Source organism: Aotus nancymaae, unplaced genomic scaffold (genome assembly GCF_030222135.1).
Source record: "Aotus nancymaae isolate 86718 unplaced genomic scaffold, 86718_ANA_hifiasm-v0.15.2.pri h1tg000062l, whole genome shotgun sequence".
NCBI lineage: Eukaryota > Metazoa > Chordata > Mammalia > Primates > Aotidae > Aotus > Aotus nancymaae.
The window spans coordinates 10283420-10301374 of record NW_026988476.1 but is presented as its reverse complement, the minus strand read 5'-3'; the positions used below and the strand labels follow the sequence as shown (position 1 = coordinate 10301374).

General features: G+C 36.0%; 1 long non-coding RNA gene across 2 annotated transcripts in view; it reads right to left on the bottom strand.

Moving 5' to 3' along the window:
- The window catches only part of LOC105728785 (uncharacterized), a 504990-nt gene that overhangs the window by 312772 nt on the left and 174263 nt on the right, over positions 1–17955 (bottom strand). The gene's annotated exons all lie outside the window — the stretch shown is intronic.

The following is a 17955-nucleotide window of genomic DNA, read 5'->3' as shown; positions in this document are numbered from 1 at the left end:
CTATTATATATGTAAAATTATGAGATAAATTGATCTCAAAAATCCAAAATTCCATAATTTTAAAAAATTTTCTTACTATCTTACCACTAATGAGACAAAATGTTGCTTTGCTGAGATGATGGACTTACTTTTATTGTCAACTTTCTATTCCATGTACTCTGATAACAAACATTATTTTTATTATCCATGACAAACACCTTCTTCAAGAAGTTCAGGTTGGATATAAACACAAACCTGAAGCTCTGACTTGAGTCACACTAAAAAGCTCAGGCCATGGTAGAACAACTGGAGAATCAGTGTCAGGGCTAAGTCTTGAAGGGCATTGGGATATATCAAGGAAGACAAGGAAAACATTAACACAGAGGTAGACTCAAGCAAAAAGCTGTATCACGTAATTAAATCATTGAGTAAATACCAGAATAAGTACTTTGGGATGACCATATTAAGGTAAGTCTAATGCCAAGAGTTGCAATATAGTTGGATAAAAGGGCCATTAGTCTGAATTTTATGCTGAATCCAAAATCAGAGAGTCTCTTCAAGTAACAACAGAACAGTCAGCTAGCACGGATCCAAGAATAGAGAAAGTGTGAAGATTCAAACAGGCAGACTAAGTGTTGCAGAAGACTGCTACCATTTCCCTGAAGAAATTATGTTAGAGCAAAGGTTAATCAGACACGCTCTGTAACATCTCTTCTATACTCAGGGCTAAAATTTCATGGTCTATGGTTTTTCTCATACTAAATTACATTCAACCACTTTGTCCAATAGGGCATAGTAGGTATTTTGCAGTAAGATCAAAAGGCAATATCAAGATCCCAACAATAAAATATCACCATTCTAGAAATGTCTCAAGTTTGAATATAAAAATCCCATCTATTGTAAAATTTTCTCTGATAAACTGCATATTTTTTTTTGCAAATTAAGCTGAAACTTAAAATCCCCAAGTCCAAACTCAAAATATCTCACTTTTGTGGATTAATTAACATTCAATAATTATCTCCCATCCCAACCTTCTATTTCAGCTCAATCTCAGCTGTTATAGTTAGGGTTCTTTTACCAGTTGAAGTTCTGGCTCTTTTACTGGAATCAGTGTATAGTCCTTTAGGAATTAAGTTGTTGAATTATTCAATACGTTTCTCTTGAGCCTTACTTTAAAGAATTCAAAGTGTAGTAAGAAAAGATTTTTGCAGTTCTGTTCTGATACTCTCCAAATTTAGAAAATAAGCCAATTCTCAGGCCATAGATTATTAGAAGTAGTTAGGAATGCAGTTGGAGTCAGTTTACCTCATTTTTTTTAAATCCAAGAGCTGTGAACATAAACACAAATGGAAGAGAGCTAGCCTATAAAAATTTAGACTGTGCTAATTTTGTTTACCTTATCATAGAAGGAGTGGAAATCCATTAATACAAACTATTCTCTAAGCAAGTGACATTGGAAACATTAAAGTATTTTCTCAACCTATAGAAAATTTAGAATGCTGATAGACCACCCTTACTAATTCTAATTTGAAATGTCCTTCTTTTTCAACCAGCATATTTCCCCCAGTACTAAATTTAATAAGGACTCCACCTGAAAATACTGTGTTCACTTTCTCATGAGCAGGCATTTTCAGTCCTATATCACAGTGGTTATTTTCCCTGCCTCTTATAAAATTCTTCAGGACTATCTCACCTGCTTCCTAAGGAACATGTTTTCTAATGCTGTCATCCCTGTAATGTGCTGTGACACACTGATGTGCTGTGAATGGCTTACTCATGTACTGAGTACTTGTGTCCTCCAGGCAAGTCATAGCGTGGTACATACTCCACTGAGCAACAAGATACATTATCATGTTCAATATGTGCAATGACATGAAAAAGGTTAGGAAACACTGAAACCCATCCAGAACCAAACTGTGAACACCTAATGAGATATCTCCTGAGCCTGCAGACAAGCAATATGAATACAGGATTATTCTCTTTCTTAATCTTCAATGCCATATACAATGAAATGCAGTTTGGGACAGTCAATCTCATTGTACCTGGCCACGTCTGTCAACTTACATCTAGAAGAACTACACCAAATCTCGGTGGCCCTCGCAGGACTCAGCTGAAAAGCAACAAATACTCTTCTGCATTTTACATGCAGAATTATTTTCCCTATAACCAGTCATTGCTCCTGTTGCTTCAGATTTATAGGATTGTTTGTAGAGTGACCATGTAATTGATGAAACATTTTGGTCATAAAATTAAACACTTAAAAAGCATTAACTAAGTTTTCTCTGAGCAAATTGGCACATATAGCCATCCTAGATATTCAGAAGCAAGCCAAACACTCGGCAATAGTTTAATTAGGTAAAGTGAGACCCCGAGAATGTGTACCAACCAGGAACTAGGATTGCTTTCCTAAGGATGAGTCAGGGCTCCACCAACACGGGGAAGTTCATTGGTCCAAGGAGGGAAGATCATCACTTAGAAGACAAAATGTCACCAATGGTTCTCCATGTTTATCTTCTACTTCTCAACAATTTTTGACATGTTTGATTCTTTCCTCTCTGTTGAAAATCTCTATGTATGACTAGGTAAACATTCTTATCAGTTTTTTATGCTACTTCACTTCTTGCACCTCCTCAGTTGCCTCTGTTAGCACCTCCTCCCCTGTCAGACTTGTAGAGTTTAGATTGCCTCAAAGGACTCCTCTCAACCGTTTTCTTAGTGCCATCTCCCCGTGGTGACTTTTCTTCCCACAAAATGGCTTAAAATAATATCTATGCCAATGATCCTCCAAGTGGTATCTCCAGACTAGTCAATTCACCTTTGCTACAGATTAATAAACTACTTAACTTGTCATCACCACTGCATCCTAATAAAACCCAAGTAGGACACACTTTCTACTCTGCAAAGTGTACTTATCCTCAAACATTCACCAAAACTCAGTGAATGGCCACTATTCACATGGTTTCTCAAACCTACAAACTTGGATTGATCATTGAGTACTCTTTTTTTTCCCTCCTCACACTCAACAACCAATTTACCAATTATTTCTGTCTCTATCTCAAATAAATACACATCACCTATTGGGTCATTTCTCACTTTTTCCATTGTTAGAACCCTAGTCTGAACTACCATTACCTCTCAACTGGAACACTACGTTAACTTCCCAACAGATATCCCTGTCTCCCACTCTCCCCAATGATCCATCCTCTACAGTGTTTTTCTGAATTCATAACACAACGTTCTTCTTTTCTTAATACCATTGGCATACCGTTACAACCAGAATAAACTTCTATCATGGCTCCTAAGGTCCTGTGTATTCCGGCCCTTGCCTACTTCTCTGATCTAATCTCTTTCCACATTCACTATACTCTAGCCATACTGTCTTTATTTCTGTCCCTTTAACAGGCAAAGGTTGTTCGCATCCCCAGGGCGTTTGATCTTGCTGTTCTATTTGTTAGGGATGCTATTCTCCAGGATTTTTGCACATTACTCAAGTTCCAACTCAATTTTTTCAGAGACACCTTTCTTCACTGTGCCAAACTGGCCCCCTCCACTTGTATGTCCTATTTTACATATATATTTACGTATATGTGTATGTATTTGTGTGGGTATATACAAAAACTTCTCAACTCCTGAAAATGGATTCAGAAATTCTGAATTATTCACTGCTTAAAACAGTACCTGGTAGCTAGTAAGTACTCATTAAATATTTCTGAACTGACAGACATGGGATATCTGTCATTCTGAAAAGAATAACTAACATTCATGGAAACACTACCTACATCTCAAAACTGTATGCCTAGATTTTTATTTTCACAATCAATTTCACTCTGAACTTTTTGTTCATTCCTCAGTTTGTTTTTCATCTTCTTCCATAAGACTGATACAGTTTGCTTTATTTCAAGTCTTAAAATAAATACCATCATAGACCAATATATCCACAAGTTGGAAAATTTACAATATGCTTGTTTTCATGTACTATCATACTTAAAAATATTTATGCAATTTCTGGTCCATCTTTGTTCTTTATTTCTTTGCTTGCCAGTAGAACATAGATACAGGTTTTCCATATCTTCTTCTCTAAATACAGTTTCTTGATCTTGTTTCCACCACCATATCCCTCTCTTGCATCCATACCTCTCATAAATTCCAACATCTGAGTGTTATGGAAAACAGGAAAAAGGGTAAAATAATTTCTTTCTCAACGTGCAGCTATGCTTGTTCATTCCCTGCCTATGGCAAAGAATGCACAGATCTCAGGGATGCCAATGCTATACACACTCTCCTCCAAGCTCTCAGTAACTAGGCTTTTTTTACTCACAGCTTCACAAATATATGCAGGCACCTTGGAAATTTAATACCATATTACCATTTTAAAATTATATTTCTTAAAGGTCTGTTTCACATTTTTAGGGGGTAGAAAGAGACTGACTTTTTGTTGACAAAAATACTATATAAAAACAAATATGCTTCCTAAGTCTTGTCTACTGGTTAAGTAGAATCTGGTTATATAAAAAAAAATTCTACAAAGCCACTTTTCTGTGTTTCTTATTCTTTTGTCACTTCTTACTTTTCTTTTGTAACTGTATAAACCAGAGTGCTTCCTGGGAGACATATTAAGGAAATTAAATTCAGATTTAAATTACATTTTATGAAAACCACTCCTTCCAAGTAAACGAGAGTAGATCAGGGGTTAGTCAAGATCAGAGTTTAAGCAGGCTATAGCTTCTGCCTTTGGCAGCCTGCAACTGTAAGTAGGTTGCAAAAATGTAAAATTAGGATTTTGAAGAAACATCAACACTTCAAAATCATTGCAGCTATATTTACAATGGCCAAGATGTAAAGACAACCTAAATGACCATCGACAGATGAATAGATAAGGGAAAAGTGTTATATACATACAACAGAATAATATTTAGCCTTAAAAAAGAAGGAAATTCCTCAGCATGAGACAACATGGGGCTAGGTGTGGTGGTGTTCATCTGCAGTCCCAGTGCCTATAGTCACAGCACCTTTAGAAATCTGAGGAGGGAGGAGGGCTTGAGGCCAGGACTTTGAGGTTTTAGTGCACTATAATAATGCCTGGGACATGGATGAACCTTGAAGATATTATGCCAAGTGAAAAGAGCGAGTCACAGAAAAGCAAATATTGCATGATTCCACTTAATATGAGGCATCTAAAATAGTCAAACTGATAGAAGCAAAGAGTCGAATGTTGACTGACAGGGGCCAGAGGGAGAAAGAAAGGAGGAGTTGCTAATCAATGTGTGTAAAATTTATTACGTGAGATGAATCAGTTCTAGAGATGTGCTGCCCGACATGGTGCCTAGAGTTAGCAATACTGTATTGTAATACATAAAAATCGATTAGAAGGGTAAAACTCAAGTTGTGTTCTTACCACAATAAAAAAAAAAATGTTTTTAAGGTTTAGCCTATGTATCAGCACTGTGAAAAGGCTTTTATTTTATTCTTTTCTTTTCATTTAAAGGCACTGTCTAATTTGGCAGGAATGTAGACAATTCAAATTTTTCTAGTTATGTAAGGAGTTATGTGTGGAAAGTTGGCTTAAATAAGTATGTTTAATTTCAGTGATATTTCAGCTTCTCTTGTGGATGGTGCCTGAACAAATACTTCTTAGCTGTTCTCTCTAAATCTAGTTCAGGTTTTACTGCCTTGTTGAGTCTTTGCTTTGTTTACCACAAATTGTACCAGTTGTGCTGGCACCCTTGGGCTGCCTATACACAGCCAACTGACCTCAGTGCTGGTTTTTCTACTATGCTAAGCCCACTCACAGAACATATTTCATACCTTTTTGATATATCAAGTGTAGTGTTGACAGCAGCTAGACCAATACTCAGAAACTTCACCAGAGAGAAGAAGTTGGAGAACGCTAGTAAGAGGAGATCACAGCCTCAAAGGAAAGAAAAACTAGAAAGATGTGACTAGAGAAACAGGAGGCCAGAGAGACACAGATAAATAAAGACAGAGATAGAGGGAGGATGTCGATTAGCAGTACAGTGAATCAGGCACTGTTTTTAACATAGTGTTATTCCTACATATAAAGTGACCCAGATAATAGAAAAACAGATTAATTGTAAAATGATTCAGTTGTTTAAAAGTAATGCTAATCAAGTTATACTCTTAAAGCACATACTATTTATATCTAATTTCTTTGCAGGAAAGTACTGCATATTGTTAAATGCCGAAGAAACCTGAGTGAGTTTCAGTTGGTTGAAACAATAAATGCAGCCTGTCTGTGCTCAGTCCTCGCGGCCTCAGCATTTGCTTCTCTAAATTGATTCATCAAGTATGACTGCACCTTAGAGAAAATCTGATTTCACTGCAAAACACAGGAAGAGCATCAATACAGAGATAAAGAACTGTTTTAGAATAATCCAGTTGATAAAAGCAGAATGTAAAAAGTTTTAAGTACAAAAAAGAAATTGTTGGACTGGGAAAAAAAAAAGATTTGGTTTCAACTTTAGTTCAAGTTTACAAACAGTAAAACTTATTAGTCATTTTAGGTATTTGGTTTCTACAAATGGCAAATCCTTTTATTTCCATTTGCTTCCATCTAGATACATAAAATAAAGGATTATAATAATCCATTTTAATGCCATCATACAATAATAGAAATCTTTTTACCCCAGCAACCAAAATTTTCCAACTGAAAAAAAAAATACATGGAAAAATCAGAAGTGCATATTGCTGAGAAGGAGGAGGACGGCAAGTAACAAGAGGGCAAAAACCCATTGCAAGTATTTCTTACCTATTTTTTTTTTTTACTATCTCAGCTAAAGGAAGTATATCTTTTCCATTCCCTTTTTGCAAAGCTATGCTCATTTCTTTGTAGTCATTCCCACCTCCTAATGGCCACTGTTTGATTTGTTGAGAAAATAAAATTATATGCTTAAATAACACGCATAAAATTTCCCCATAAGTATAGAGTCCCATTAATCTCAGACTATAAGAAAATAAATGCAGTATATTAAATTTCAAGCTGGAGTAATGCCTTTAAGATTGCTGTGCCTTAATTCTTGTTAGTCTAGTCCTAGTAGGCTTTGTGTGCATGTGTGGTTATAAGTGCATATGTGTATTTATATCACATTTTATTCTTTAGTAGGTTGCAAAAATGTAAAATTAATGGTTGAAAATTTGTATTGCAAGAAAGCATCTATTGTATATGATTGAAAATAATGACACATAGTGAAATATGTGCATTTAATGTAGCAAATTTAAGTATTATGACATTACTAATGCATTTGGGTTTTTTACTAAGCTAGAGTAGCCAGTAAAACTTAAATAATGCTGACCACAGAACCCATCCTAAACCATTCTTCTGAATAAAGGTGTGTTTATAAAACTAGAATAGATACTTCCTTTGCCTGTGACTCTAGTGGCATTAAGAACATCTAAAATTTAGAATTAAAAGGAGTGGACACTATTTTTCTACCTATTTTGGAGAAAAAAGTAAGCACCAAAGCCTAGGTAGAATTTAGTGCAGCTACTGGGTAGAACTTAGAATTTAGAATCTTGAACATCATGGCCAGAACCTGGGTGAAGACCTTGAGCCTAAAAACACCTGTCAGTACCCCTCATCAGCAGTGCTCTTCATACTTGCTTGGTTGCTTTCCAGCATTCTTCCCTTCCTCATTTTATCAAGAATGCATTCATCTCCGGCATAGTCCAAGTGTGGTGCCCAGGTAAAGCTGACCAATTTCAGTTTCAGGGACTGAAATTTTTTTAAAGAGCAATTCCACTGAATTCACTTTCCAGAGACTGATCCAGTAAGGTTACATGTGGTAGGCCATGGCCAGGCCTGCTGCAATAAAAATTGAGCCTGAAAAATGCAATAAGAAATACGGCCTGACAGAATACAACTAAATTTCCTTAGGTGGTAATTGGTGGAAACTAGTAGTACATATTCCATCCTGACCCAAAATAGTATAAAAGGCAGAAAACCCAAGTGGCTTGGCAGATGCCCCACTTTGCACAAGCTTCAGAGACCACCAAATTTGGGTGTGCAGACTTCAAGAGTAGCAGAAGAAGACACTGGGGACGTAAGCCCTTAAAGAATATTTTATGTATGCCTTCTTCATTGCCTCTTTGAGAGTACAAGAGTAAACAAAACCAATAGTAACATAAGCCAAGTCCTATGTATTGTCACCATTTCTCAAACATGAAATGCATGATTTGTTCTGGCCAGCTCTTGGAAGAGTCAATAGGACTGATGAGTACAGAACAAGGAAGGACTGATGTAAAGATGAGACCACCAGGCTACCTAGATCGTCTACTACCACTAGGATCAGGGTCACTTGATCACGGAATTTGAGAGAAAACTTCTGGGAAAACACATGCAATTTAAGGAGTGGGATGTTAAAACAGAAGGTTTGCCAGCTCTGCCAAATCTTTGCCTTACAGGACCACACATCAACTCAAAGCTTCTAAGATGTGGGCATCTCTTTGCTGGGGCATTTGGGTATAACCCCCAAGTTATGAAGAGTTGGGACCAGGGTCTCAATACAGGGCTGACTTGGAATATGGCCTAAGTCTTTCCTCTATAATTCTTTAGCTATGATGGCATTCATAAAAATGCCCATGGACCTGGAAGCCTAGAAGGTCCAGCCTTCTGGCCATAGGTTTACTAACCTTTTCACTTTCTGCCTTCTCTTCTTGGAGGACTCTAGGTGAAGGTTCCCAGCAAGAGTGGCCATCTCCTTCCCAGGGTCATCCTTAGGCCACAGTGCCAAGTAAAGTCCCACTCCAGTTGGACCTAACTGTTAACTCAAAAACTAATGTGGATTACATAATGTGATAGCTTAGCAATGCTATAATTAAAGATACTCCAAATTAGAGCTTGGGGAATCAGGATGGCTTGGTAAGCTCCACCTCATCGTTCTGTCACAGATGATGGGCTCTTTCCTAATTTTGTTAGCTATTCTACTGAATCATAAGTAAAGCTACAATTACAGAAGGGAGTCCCAGGCCCTCTCCTAATAAAGAAGCAAAAACATCCAACTAAGTGACAAAAAAGGGAAGGAATTCAGGCCACTGGCTTCAAAGTAGAGAAGGATGGTGCTTCTTCACTCTCTTTACATCAAGAGAAGTTCCAGATCTGTGGGAGACTTCAAAGGCCTGTAATAATAATTGTTGTCCTATTGATGTTTTGTGAGACACCTGGTACTGCTAACTTTGGGTAAATTCCATAAGAGACAACAGGGGAAGAGAGGCATAGCATCATAGAGTTACAGAAATGTCTGGTGTGGCCCAGACCCTGCCTAGGGTGTAAACACAGTAGCTTAGGGACTCTTGCATTTAATAGTAAGAACATGCAGTACTACGATGTGCCTGTGAGCCAGATGGCCCCCCTCCCACTGCATATCGCATGAGGCCCAGACTCTCGGCACTGGACCATGCCAACTCTCCTGTTGCCTGGAAATTGTTCAACATTGATGGGATACTAATCAGTAGTTCCACTTCCAACTGCAGAGATATTAGGAAGGAGTGTTAAGGAGATAAGATATGTGGCAAGCTAGAAAGTATATTTCACAAATCACCCAAGACTCCAAGAATGAAAGGACATTTTCAGAGCTAGTTAATGAGGCAACTGAGAACTTTGGACCCAAAACACGTTACTTAGCTCTGACTAGGTCTGGCAAACAACATTGTACTTCAGAGTACTGAACTGGTGAAGGATATTAATGAAAACATCATTCTCCAACTTTAGGGGGGAAAATCTTATAACGAAAGTTCTTATTAATTTGTATTGGAATAAGTGGGAGAAGCAAGTTATCATTCTCGGTAGACATGCGCTTATAAGGGCTCCATAATTTAAGCTTAAAGCAACTGTTCTTAGTGGAGGCCAGTCAAATGAAGAACTATCAAAATGAAGGGGTCACATAGACCAAAACCCACTAACTTTAAATTCCAGTCTTTAAATTCCAAGAGCCAAGCCCTCATTATCATTTGTGCCAGTCTTTGAATCTAGATAACACTTTCGATGTGGCCATCTTCTACTTAGACCAGTGAAACATGAGTACAGAGATGAAATGGATAGCAGTGTTTTGTAATGTTCTCTGTTCATTAATTGGTTAGGTGTTTATTAAAATTATGTATTTATTGATGATTTAGTAATGTATAGGTAACTATCTTGTTTGACATTTTAAAGTATTTCTAAAACTACACATTTGTTGTATCAAGGAGACACTCTCTTTTATCAAATTAGTCAAAAGATAGAAACTAGGCAATCATTTATAATAAAGATGGAAAAGGGAGAAAAGTTACAATTGGATAAATCCAAGAAATTAACTTGAAAAGTCTATGAAATTATTACTACAAACATGAGGGAGTCTATCTTGTTTGCTAATATAACATGTATCATATGTGTCCTCTATGAAGTACATAAAAATGGATAATTTCACATTGATTTTTAATCTATCATATTCACGACTACTCAAGAAACTTAATCTATCTTTGTATAAGCATGAATTATGACCGTACTTGGATCCAGTGAGAATCCAATTGTTTTAAAAGCATCAGCAAACATTATATTAGTTTATATTAGTTAATAACAATGAAACAAAAATAAATGGGAATTAATTTTATGTCATCAAATCTATCTAAATGAATGCAAATCCCTTATGAAATGAAATGACCAAGAAGAATCTCAAACTCCAGTGTAAAATTCTTAAGGTTTCAAAACAAATGCTTTGTTCTGTGAAGAGAAACATTACATTTTCTCGTCCTCATTACAGTATTCGGTGAAGCAATTCTGGCTTTTTGGTGCATTGTATTACTAACAATGTGCAAAGTGATCTGAAATAAACTGACAACTTCTACAGAGAAACAGCTGTCAATCTACCAATTGATATAAAGGCTTTCCATATTTAGTGTTTCCAAGGAAATTCTTCTCTCAGTATACACTCATTCAACATGTGAGCTTTCAAGGGATTCTTTCTCTGTGTGCATGTGAGGGGAAAGTAAAATAGAGGTGTAAGTTAAAAACTCTAGAATCGAACATTAGCTTCATGACAGTAAAGAGCATTGAGAGAATCAGCTAACCATACTGATTTGATTGAACACAACTAAGATGATGTTTGAAAAAAAAAGCAACTACAATAAATAAATATGCCCTAGGGAGCCTAGTTAGTGAAATATTTTAAGAGGGAAAGCCATTGTAAACAGTACTAGAATGTCAATACAAAGAAGGGTGAGACAAGAAAACAAAATAACAACAACAAATAAAGAACTGAAACTAAAGAAAAACAGAGGCAATGAATTATGATTGATTAAAGCAAATCAACATGAGTTTATCAAAATTTATTGATAGCAATGCTATATGAAGAAAATTGGCCAATGTGATCAATTCCAAAGATGAATGACTCAAACAGCTGTAAAAGTTTTAAACTAGACAAAACAACTGATGGCAATATCCTGCATTAACAGTGTTTGATGTCTAACTTCTTTGGTGTATTCAGTAAACATCCACTATTCTCATTCATTTATGAAAACTGTGAGGGCTTCTGAAATACTAAGATATGCATAAATAAAAAAATACTTCTAGTTACAATAATTTATTAGAAGATTTTATTGTGCTTTCATGTGTTTAATGTGAATGTTTAGCATTAACATTTTTACTGCTTAATTAACATGTTTAATATTCAATGAAATATTTACGTATACATAAATATACACAAATGTTTCATTGAGCATTTGAGAATACACACACATGCGTACCACTTGAAAGTGATGCCACTCTGCTAACACTCCTAACCTTCCAAGGGAACACTCCAGAATGAAATGATTAGCCTTCGTACCTCCTATATCATCCCAGCAACATGCCAGCACCTAATACACTGCAAGTCACCATGTACTTAGTCTTCTTGCACATAATTCTGAAGGACAATCCAGTGTAAGTTTACAGATTATGAATAGGATGTTGCTTTTAAGGCACAGATATATCTTCATCGCAAAGTAGCTCTATTAGTGAAGTTCAGTCCAATCTTTCAAATAAAATTTGCGCTTATTTTATTTTCAGGGATAACTAACCTGCTTGCTTCCTTTCACGGCATAGTCAAATAAATGTTAATGATTTTCTCCTTATGCTGATAATAGTATGCAATGCACAAACTGGCGGAATAAGTATCACTGTGTCAATGAGGCTTTAGACCAATGTAAAGGTCTAAAACTTTTATTTATGTATGCTGGACCAGTGGGCTTTAATAACATTTAAATTCAAAATAAAGCTGTGATTTATAGAGTAGATGTATGTAGGTGACCTCATGATGACTTGGCTCATCTATAACATGATTTCATCTCTATAATTTAAAGACAATTCACAAATGAAGAGCTAGTATACTAGGGATTGAAAATGACAAACCTTCATTCCCTAAAACAAAAGAGATAATTCAGCTAAGAGATGACAGCACTGGGATTCGAACAAATTAGGGGAAATTGATATCCATGTTGCACTAATATGATGAGAATCATACATCATTTGGGCAATTTAATGTTAATTTCCCCACAAAAAATGGGAAGTTCTTTATTTATCAATAATGACAGCCAATATTTGAACTTTGCTTTAACTAATAAACACGTTCATAAGTATAAATGGGACAGCTGGTAAGTGACAGTTCTGAGACTTAAATTTAGATCTTTTTCACCCAGTCCAGTGCTATATTCACTGGACTTAATTCATTTTTCAGTGAATTACAACATGCAGGACTTTAACAATGACTCTGAATACATCTGGAGCATTTTAAGGATCAAAATAAAATTGAGGATAGCTACTTCACAATCCCGGATGGGAATGAGGTTATTCCCAGCATCTAAACCCAGATCCATGAGTCATGTTCTGAAATGTTGAAGTTTAACTCCTCTAAATTTCAGGGTCCTTATAAGTAAAATAAAAAGATTAAATTAAGAGATCTCAAAGCTCTGTTGTTTAAGTCTATAGAGTAACAATAAAAGAAATTGATGAAATATAAAATTATGTTTTCTAAATGGAGCCTAGTGATTTGCAAAACATGTATTTGTCTATAAAAACTAAGCAGTGTTGCAATACAGCAAGCAAACCATTTTGTGCATGTTTCTTTATCCATAGCACATACTATCCAAACTCATAGAACCCCCTTAAGAGAACAGTAAACTTAAAAAAAAAAAAAAAAAAGAAATATAAACAGATCTTGTAATTTCTTATCAGGTGGAGCAATATGTAATTTTACTGTTTGTTTCATAATTTTTTTGTTATATGTTATAACAGATTTATTGAGATATAATTCTCATTCAACAGAAGTCACATTTTTAATATGCATAATTCAGTGACTGAAAATACTCTGCTTTCAGCCCTTTGCCCACTTAAAGCTTGTTTCAATCTGCCTAAAATAACAGGTAGCTTCTTGGATCTGAGATTGTGAAGTGGCTATCCCCACTTTTATTTTGTTCCTTAAAATGTTCCAGATGTATTCGGAGTCATTGTTAAAGTCCTGCATGTTGTAATTCACTGAAAAATGAAAAATGTAGGCCAAGAGTTAGTCCTTTGACACCAGCTGAACGGTCCTCCTTTGTATTTCTTTTTTCATACCTTTTCCGGAAGCCTTTGTGATGACTGAAAATGACAAAGAGGGAGTGAAAGCAAATGTCAGCCAAAAGAGAGTTGAGTGGAGTAAGTTAAATGTTCTTTTCTAAAAGACCTTTAAAGAGTAGCAATTATAAGGAGTAAGAGATGAGTTATGAGTCAGGATTTGTGCTCTGAATCTGATAGCATATTTGAACACATTTATACAATGAAAAAAAGGAGGTTCACTAAAGACTATAAAATACCTGATAGTTTTGCTATTTTCTTCTGTATCTTTTTAGTCTGTTACATTTTTTCAAACTGTTCTACTCAAATAAACCAAGGAAGGGTGTGTGTGTGTGTGTGTGTGTGTGTGTGTGTGTGTATCAATCCATCATGGACTGCTGTGTATCTGTATGTTTTACTATTAACCATATTCCCAAACTTTTCAGTAAAATAGATTCTCCAGAGATACATGTATTTTATCCTGAGTTTCTATAACTCCCTAGCACATCACTATGGTATGAGAACTCTCTGTATTGCACATCCATTCCTGTCTTGAATTCATGTTCATAATTTACCTCACTTGTTTTAACTTAGAGGTTTTGTAGTTAATGAATGCTGAACCACTTTAAATAGTCTCTGGCTGCACTTACTATGCTCTTCTCCTTTAACCACCATTTGTGGGACTGGTAGGAACATACACATGGTAATTGAGCCCATAATTACCAAAATGCACAGACAGTTGAGCATTCAAAAGGAATGTTAAAGCTTTTTATAGTTTATTGTAGTTGCTTTTTCAACCTTTAATTTATCCTTTAATATACATGTGAGTTTAGAAAATACTTTAAAAACAAACAAATGAATGAATTCAGGGTTAATGATTTTCAAATTAAGATAGAAAACAAGACAGTAGGAGTGGTCTTTTTTTAATTCCTCTTTTTAATCCTTATTCAGCCTTCCAAACTCAATTAATGTTAATTTACCTAATAAAAGCTTTCCAAAATAATGCCCTATGTCTCTCCATTCCCAGTCTATATTAGGTGGTACTTTGAGGTCTCAGAATATCTTGAACTTACCTCTAAGAGAGCATTTCTCATACATTTATAAAATAATTTTCTACTTGCTGATCTGCTCCCTGGAGAGTGAGCTTCTTTAGTTCAGGAACCATGTCTTTCATTTATAAAATCCTAGTGTCATCCTGTGATTAATATGTGTTTGGTAAATGATAATTAAGGACTTCATACATCCAAAACCATGAATTCTCCTGTCCTTCATTCCATGTTTGTATTAATTAATGTTTCATTACTTATTTTAAATGGATGTGGACCACAGCCCTATTTCAACCAAACATTTTTAATCTCAAGTAGAGCTCTCATTTGGCCTTTTCAGATGGATTAGACTGGATTTGCATTCAGTTTAAAAATCTTCTCTACAGACAAAATTTACGTTTGATTCAGAGCAATATCTCTGCATATAATGCAGTGACCCATCAAAATTTTAATTTAGAAAGAGAGGTCCCATTATATGCGGGATTAAGTTGATCTCCAGAGGATAATTTCAGGGGCTTCAGGAAATATCCCTATCTAAATCCCTTTCTTGTGGGTCTCACATTGTCAGTCCATTTTTTGGTCTTATAAATAAAACCTGGGATGCCTACCTCATTATTAGCTATTAGCAATGGCATCCTAGTGTGAATTTATTTTACTGCTATATTGTTAACAGCTACCTGATATCAACAGCTCCAAAAAGTATGGTTTTATTAGACAAGAAGTAAAAGATAAAAGATTCACTCAGGAGCCTGTAACGGTAACTTCCTGGGAGGGAAGACAGTGGTGGTATCTCATTAGCTGTCTGTACAAAGCCAAAGAGTAGTAGAGGCCACTGGGCCTGAGAGGCAAAAAAAATGGAAATACTGATTGCTTGTAGGAAACTACATTAAGGCATTAAGGGAAGATAGAGCAAAAGACAAATTTTCTCAACTTAAAAATATTATGTGTGGCCTGGGTAATATCACTTTTTTAAAATGACAATGACACAGAAGAGAAGAATAAGTGGCTGATATGGTTTGGCTGTGTCACCACCCAAATCTCATCTTGAATTCCCATGTGTTATGGGAGGGACCTGGTGGGAGGTAACTGAACCATGGGGGTAGGTCTTTCCAGTGTTGTTCTTGGGATAGTAAATCTCATGAAATCTGATGGTTTATAAAGAGGAGTTCCCCTGCACAAGCTCTCTTTCTTTGCCTGTCATCAGTCATGTAAGACGTGACCTGCTCCTCCTTGCCTTCTGCCATGATTGTGAGGCCTCCAGAGCCATGTGGAACTGTTAAGCCCATTAAACCACTTTTTCTTCCCAATCTCAGGTATGAAAGTAGCATGAAAGTAGGCTAAGATAGCAGCCAATTTTACCCTTCTAGCTCTAACCCTACTCTACTCTCAAATCTTACAAGTAGTCCCACAATCCAATATTTTGGCAATATATCTTTATACACAGTGGACATGTAGTCACTTAATGAATTAACACAATCAGTTCCATTTGTCGTGGTTTTGTTCATGCAAAGTGAAAGACAATTTTGCATTGCAGAAATAACCCTTCATAGCCAGGCACGGTGGCTAACGCCTATAATCCCAGCACTTTGGGAGGCCGAGGCGGGGGGATCACGAGGTCAAGAGATCGAGACCATCCTGGTCAACATGGTGAAATCCCGTCTCTACTAAAAATACAAACAATTAGCTGGGCACGGTGGCATGTGCTTGTAATCCCAGCTACTCAGGAGGCTGAGGCAGGAGAATTGCTTGAACCCGGGAGGCGGAGGTTGTGGTGAGCCGAGATCGTGCCATCGCACTCCAGCCTGGGTAACAAGAGCGAAACTCTGTCTCAGAAAAAAAAAAAAAGAAAGAAAAGAAAGAAATAACCCTTATATAGAATATCTGCATAAGTATGCTTCAGACTTAAAAGTTCATTTCTTACATGACCAGAGCCTCCCAAAATACAAATGGTGTCTGTATATCGTTTCAGCTGGAATCACTTAAACAAATATCTACCACCGGCATTCTGATGCTTAAGCTATTATTTCATTTTAAACTGACAATAAAAATCCTGCTGGACAGTTTACGATATATAATGAAAGCAATGTCACTAGAAGGATGAGGAATAATTTGTAATTCAAAACCTAGAAAATCATGGACTTGTTTCTCGGTTATGAATAAAGGGCTCTAAAGGAAATACTGTTGAGACTAAAGACACAAAAAACCACTATCAATAACTAGCACTACACAATCCCTTGCTTGTAAACTACACTAGAAACAAAAACATTACACAACCTGATTACTTACTTGTGTCTCACATCTACCTCAAAAGGCACCTGAGGCAGTTTTACTCATCTTAATTGCATAAAGCCAAGACCAATGTTACATAAGTAGTTGAAAGATCTGTTAGGGCTGGCATCAGTTTTCCTACATTTTAGTCCATTGTTCTTTTCTCCTTACGTGGTTACACCAGAATCCCTTAACCCTTTTGTTTGGTTATACTGGAATGTACAAACACCCTACCGAGATCAGCAGTTCCTAAGACTTTTGATTTCACAGACCAGTAAAAAATGAGAGAGACTATTATAGAGATTCTAAAGCTTTATTAACAATCAAGCACTTCCCATCACAATAAAGAGAGAAGAAATTTTGATTTTCAACAAGCTGAAAAAGCAACAACACAAAATAAAAGGCTTTTTTTTGAGGTGAATAAATTTAGCTTCATAGAAAGGTCACTATTTTACCCTTACCTTCTCATTTTGTCACATACAGTACAGGAGAAGAGGCTTTCACAAACAACTATAATGGAAATCTCGTTTTAAAATAGCATTAGCTCATTGTTGGCGGGGCCTCAACCATGGCTAAAGAGGGTTAATTTGTTTTAAACCCACACACATCTACTGATTATCTATTACTGATCTAGATCCTAAGTAACATAAACATCAGAACAGCTCAACCCCTGCCTTCAGATATCCTACGATCAAATAAAGAGGAAAAGAAACAACTATAAGGAAAGAGTAACAAAAATACTGTAACAGAGGTTTAAAGAAAGACATGAAGACTGAAAGAAAAATAGAATATTTACTTAAGTAAATCAGGAAAGGCTTCATGGTGAAATTGGAAAATGAAACAGGACTTAAGGAATGGGTGGCACCTCAGGAAACAGAAGAGAGGGAGAAAGTATAGACGTATATCTTTTGGGAGAGGCAAAAGAATGGGGAAAGAATATTCCAGAAAATAACAGAAGCAAAACATTAGATACAAAGTTTACATCCTATTTCAACAATAGGTTATGTGTAATTATTAAAGGTTTTAAGAGGAAAATATTACAGCGTTAAGAATACTTTCAGGGGAACCAGTGTAATTTTTTTATTTGGGAAAGTTATTAGAGCA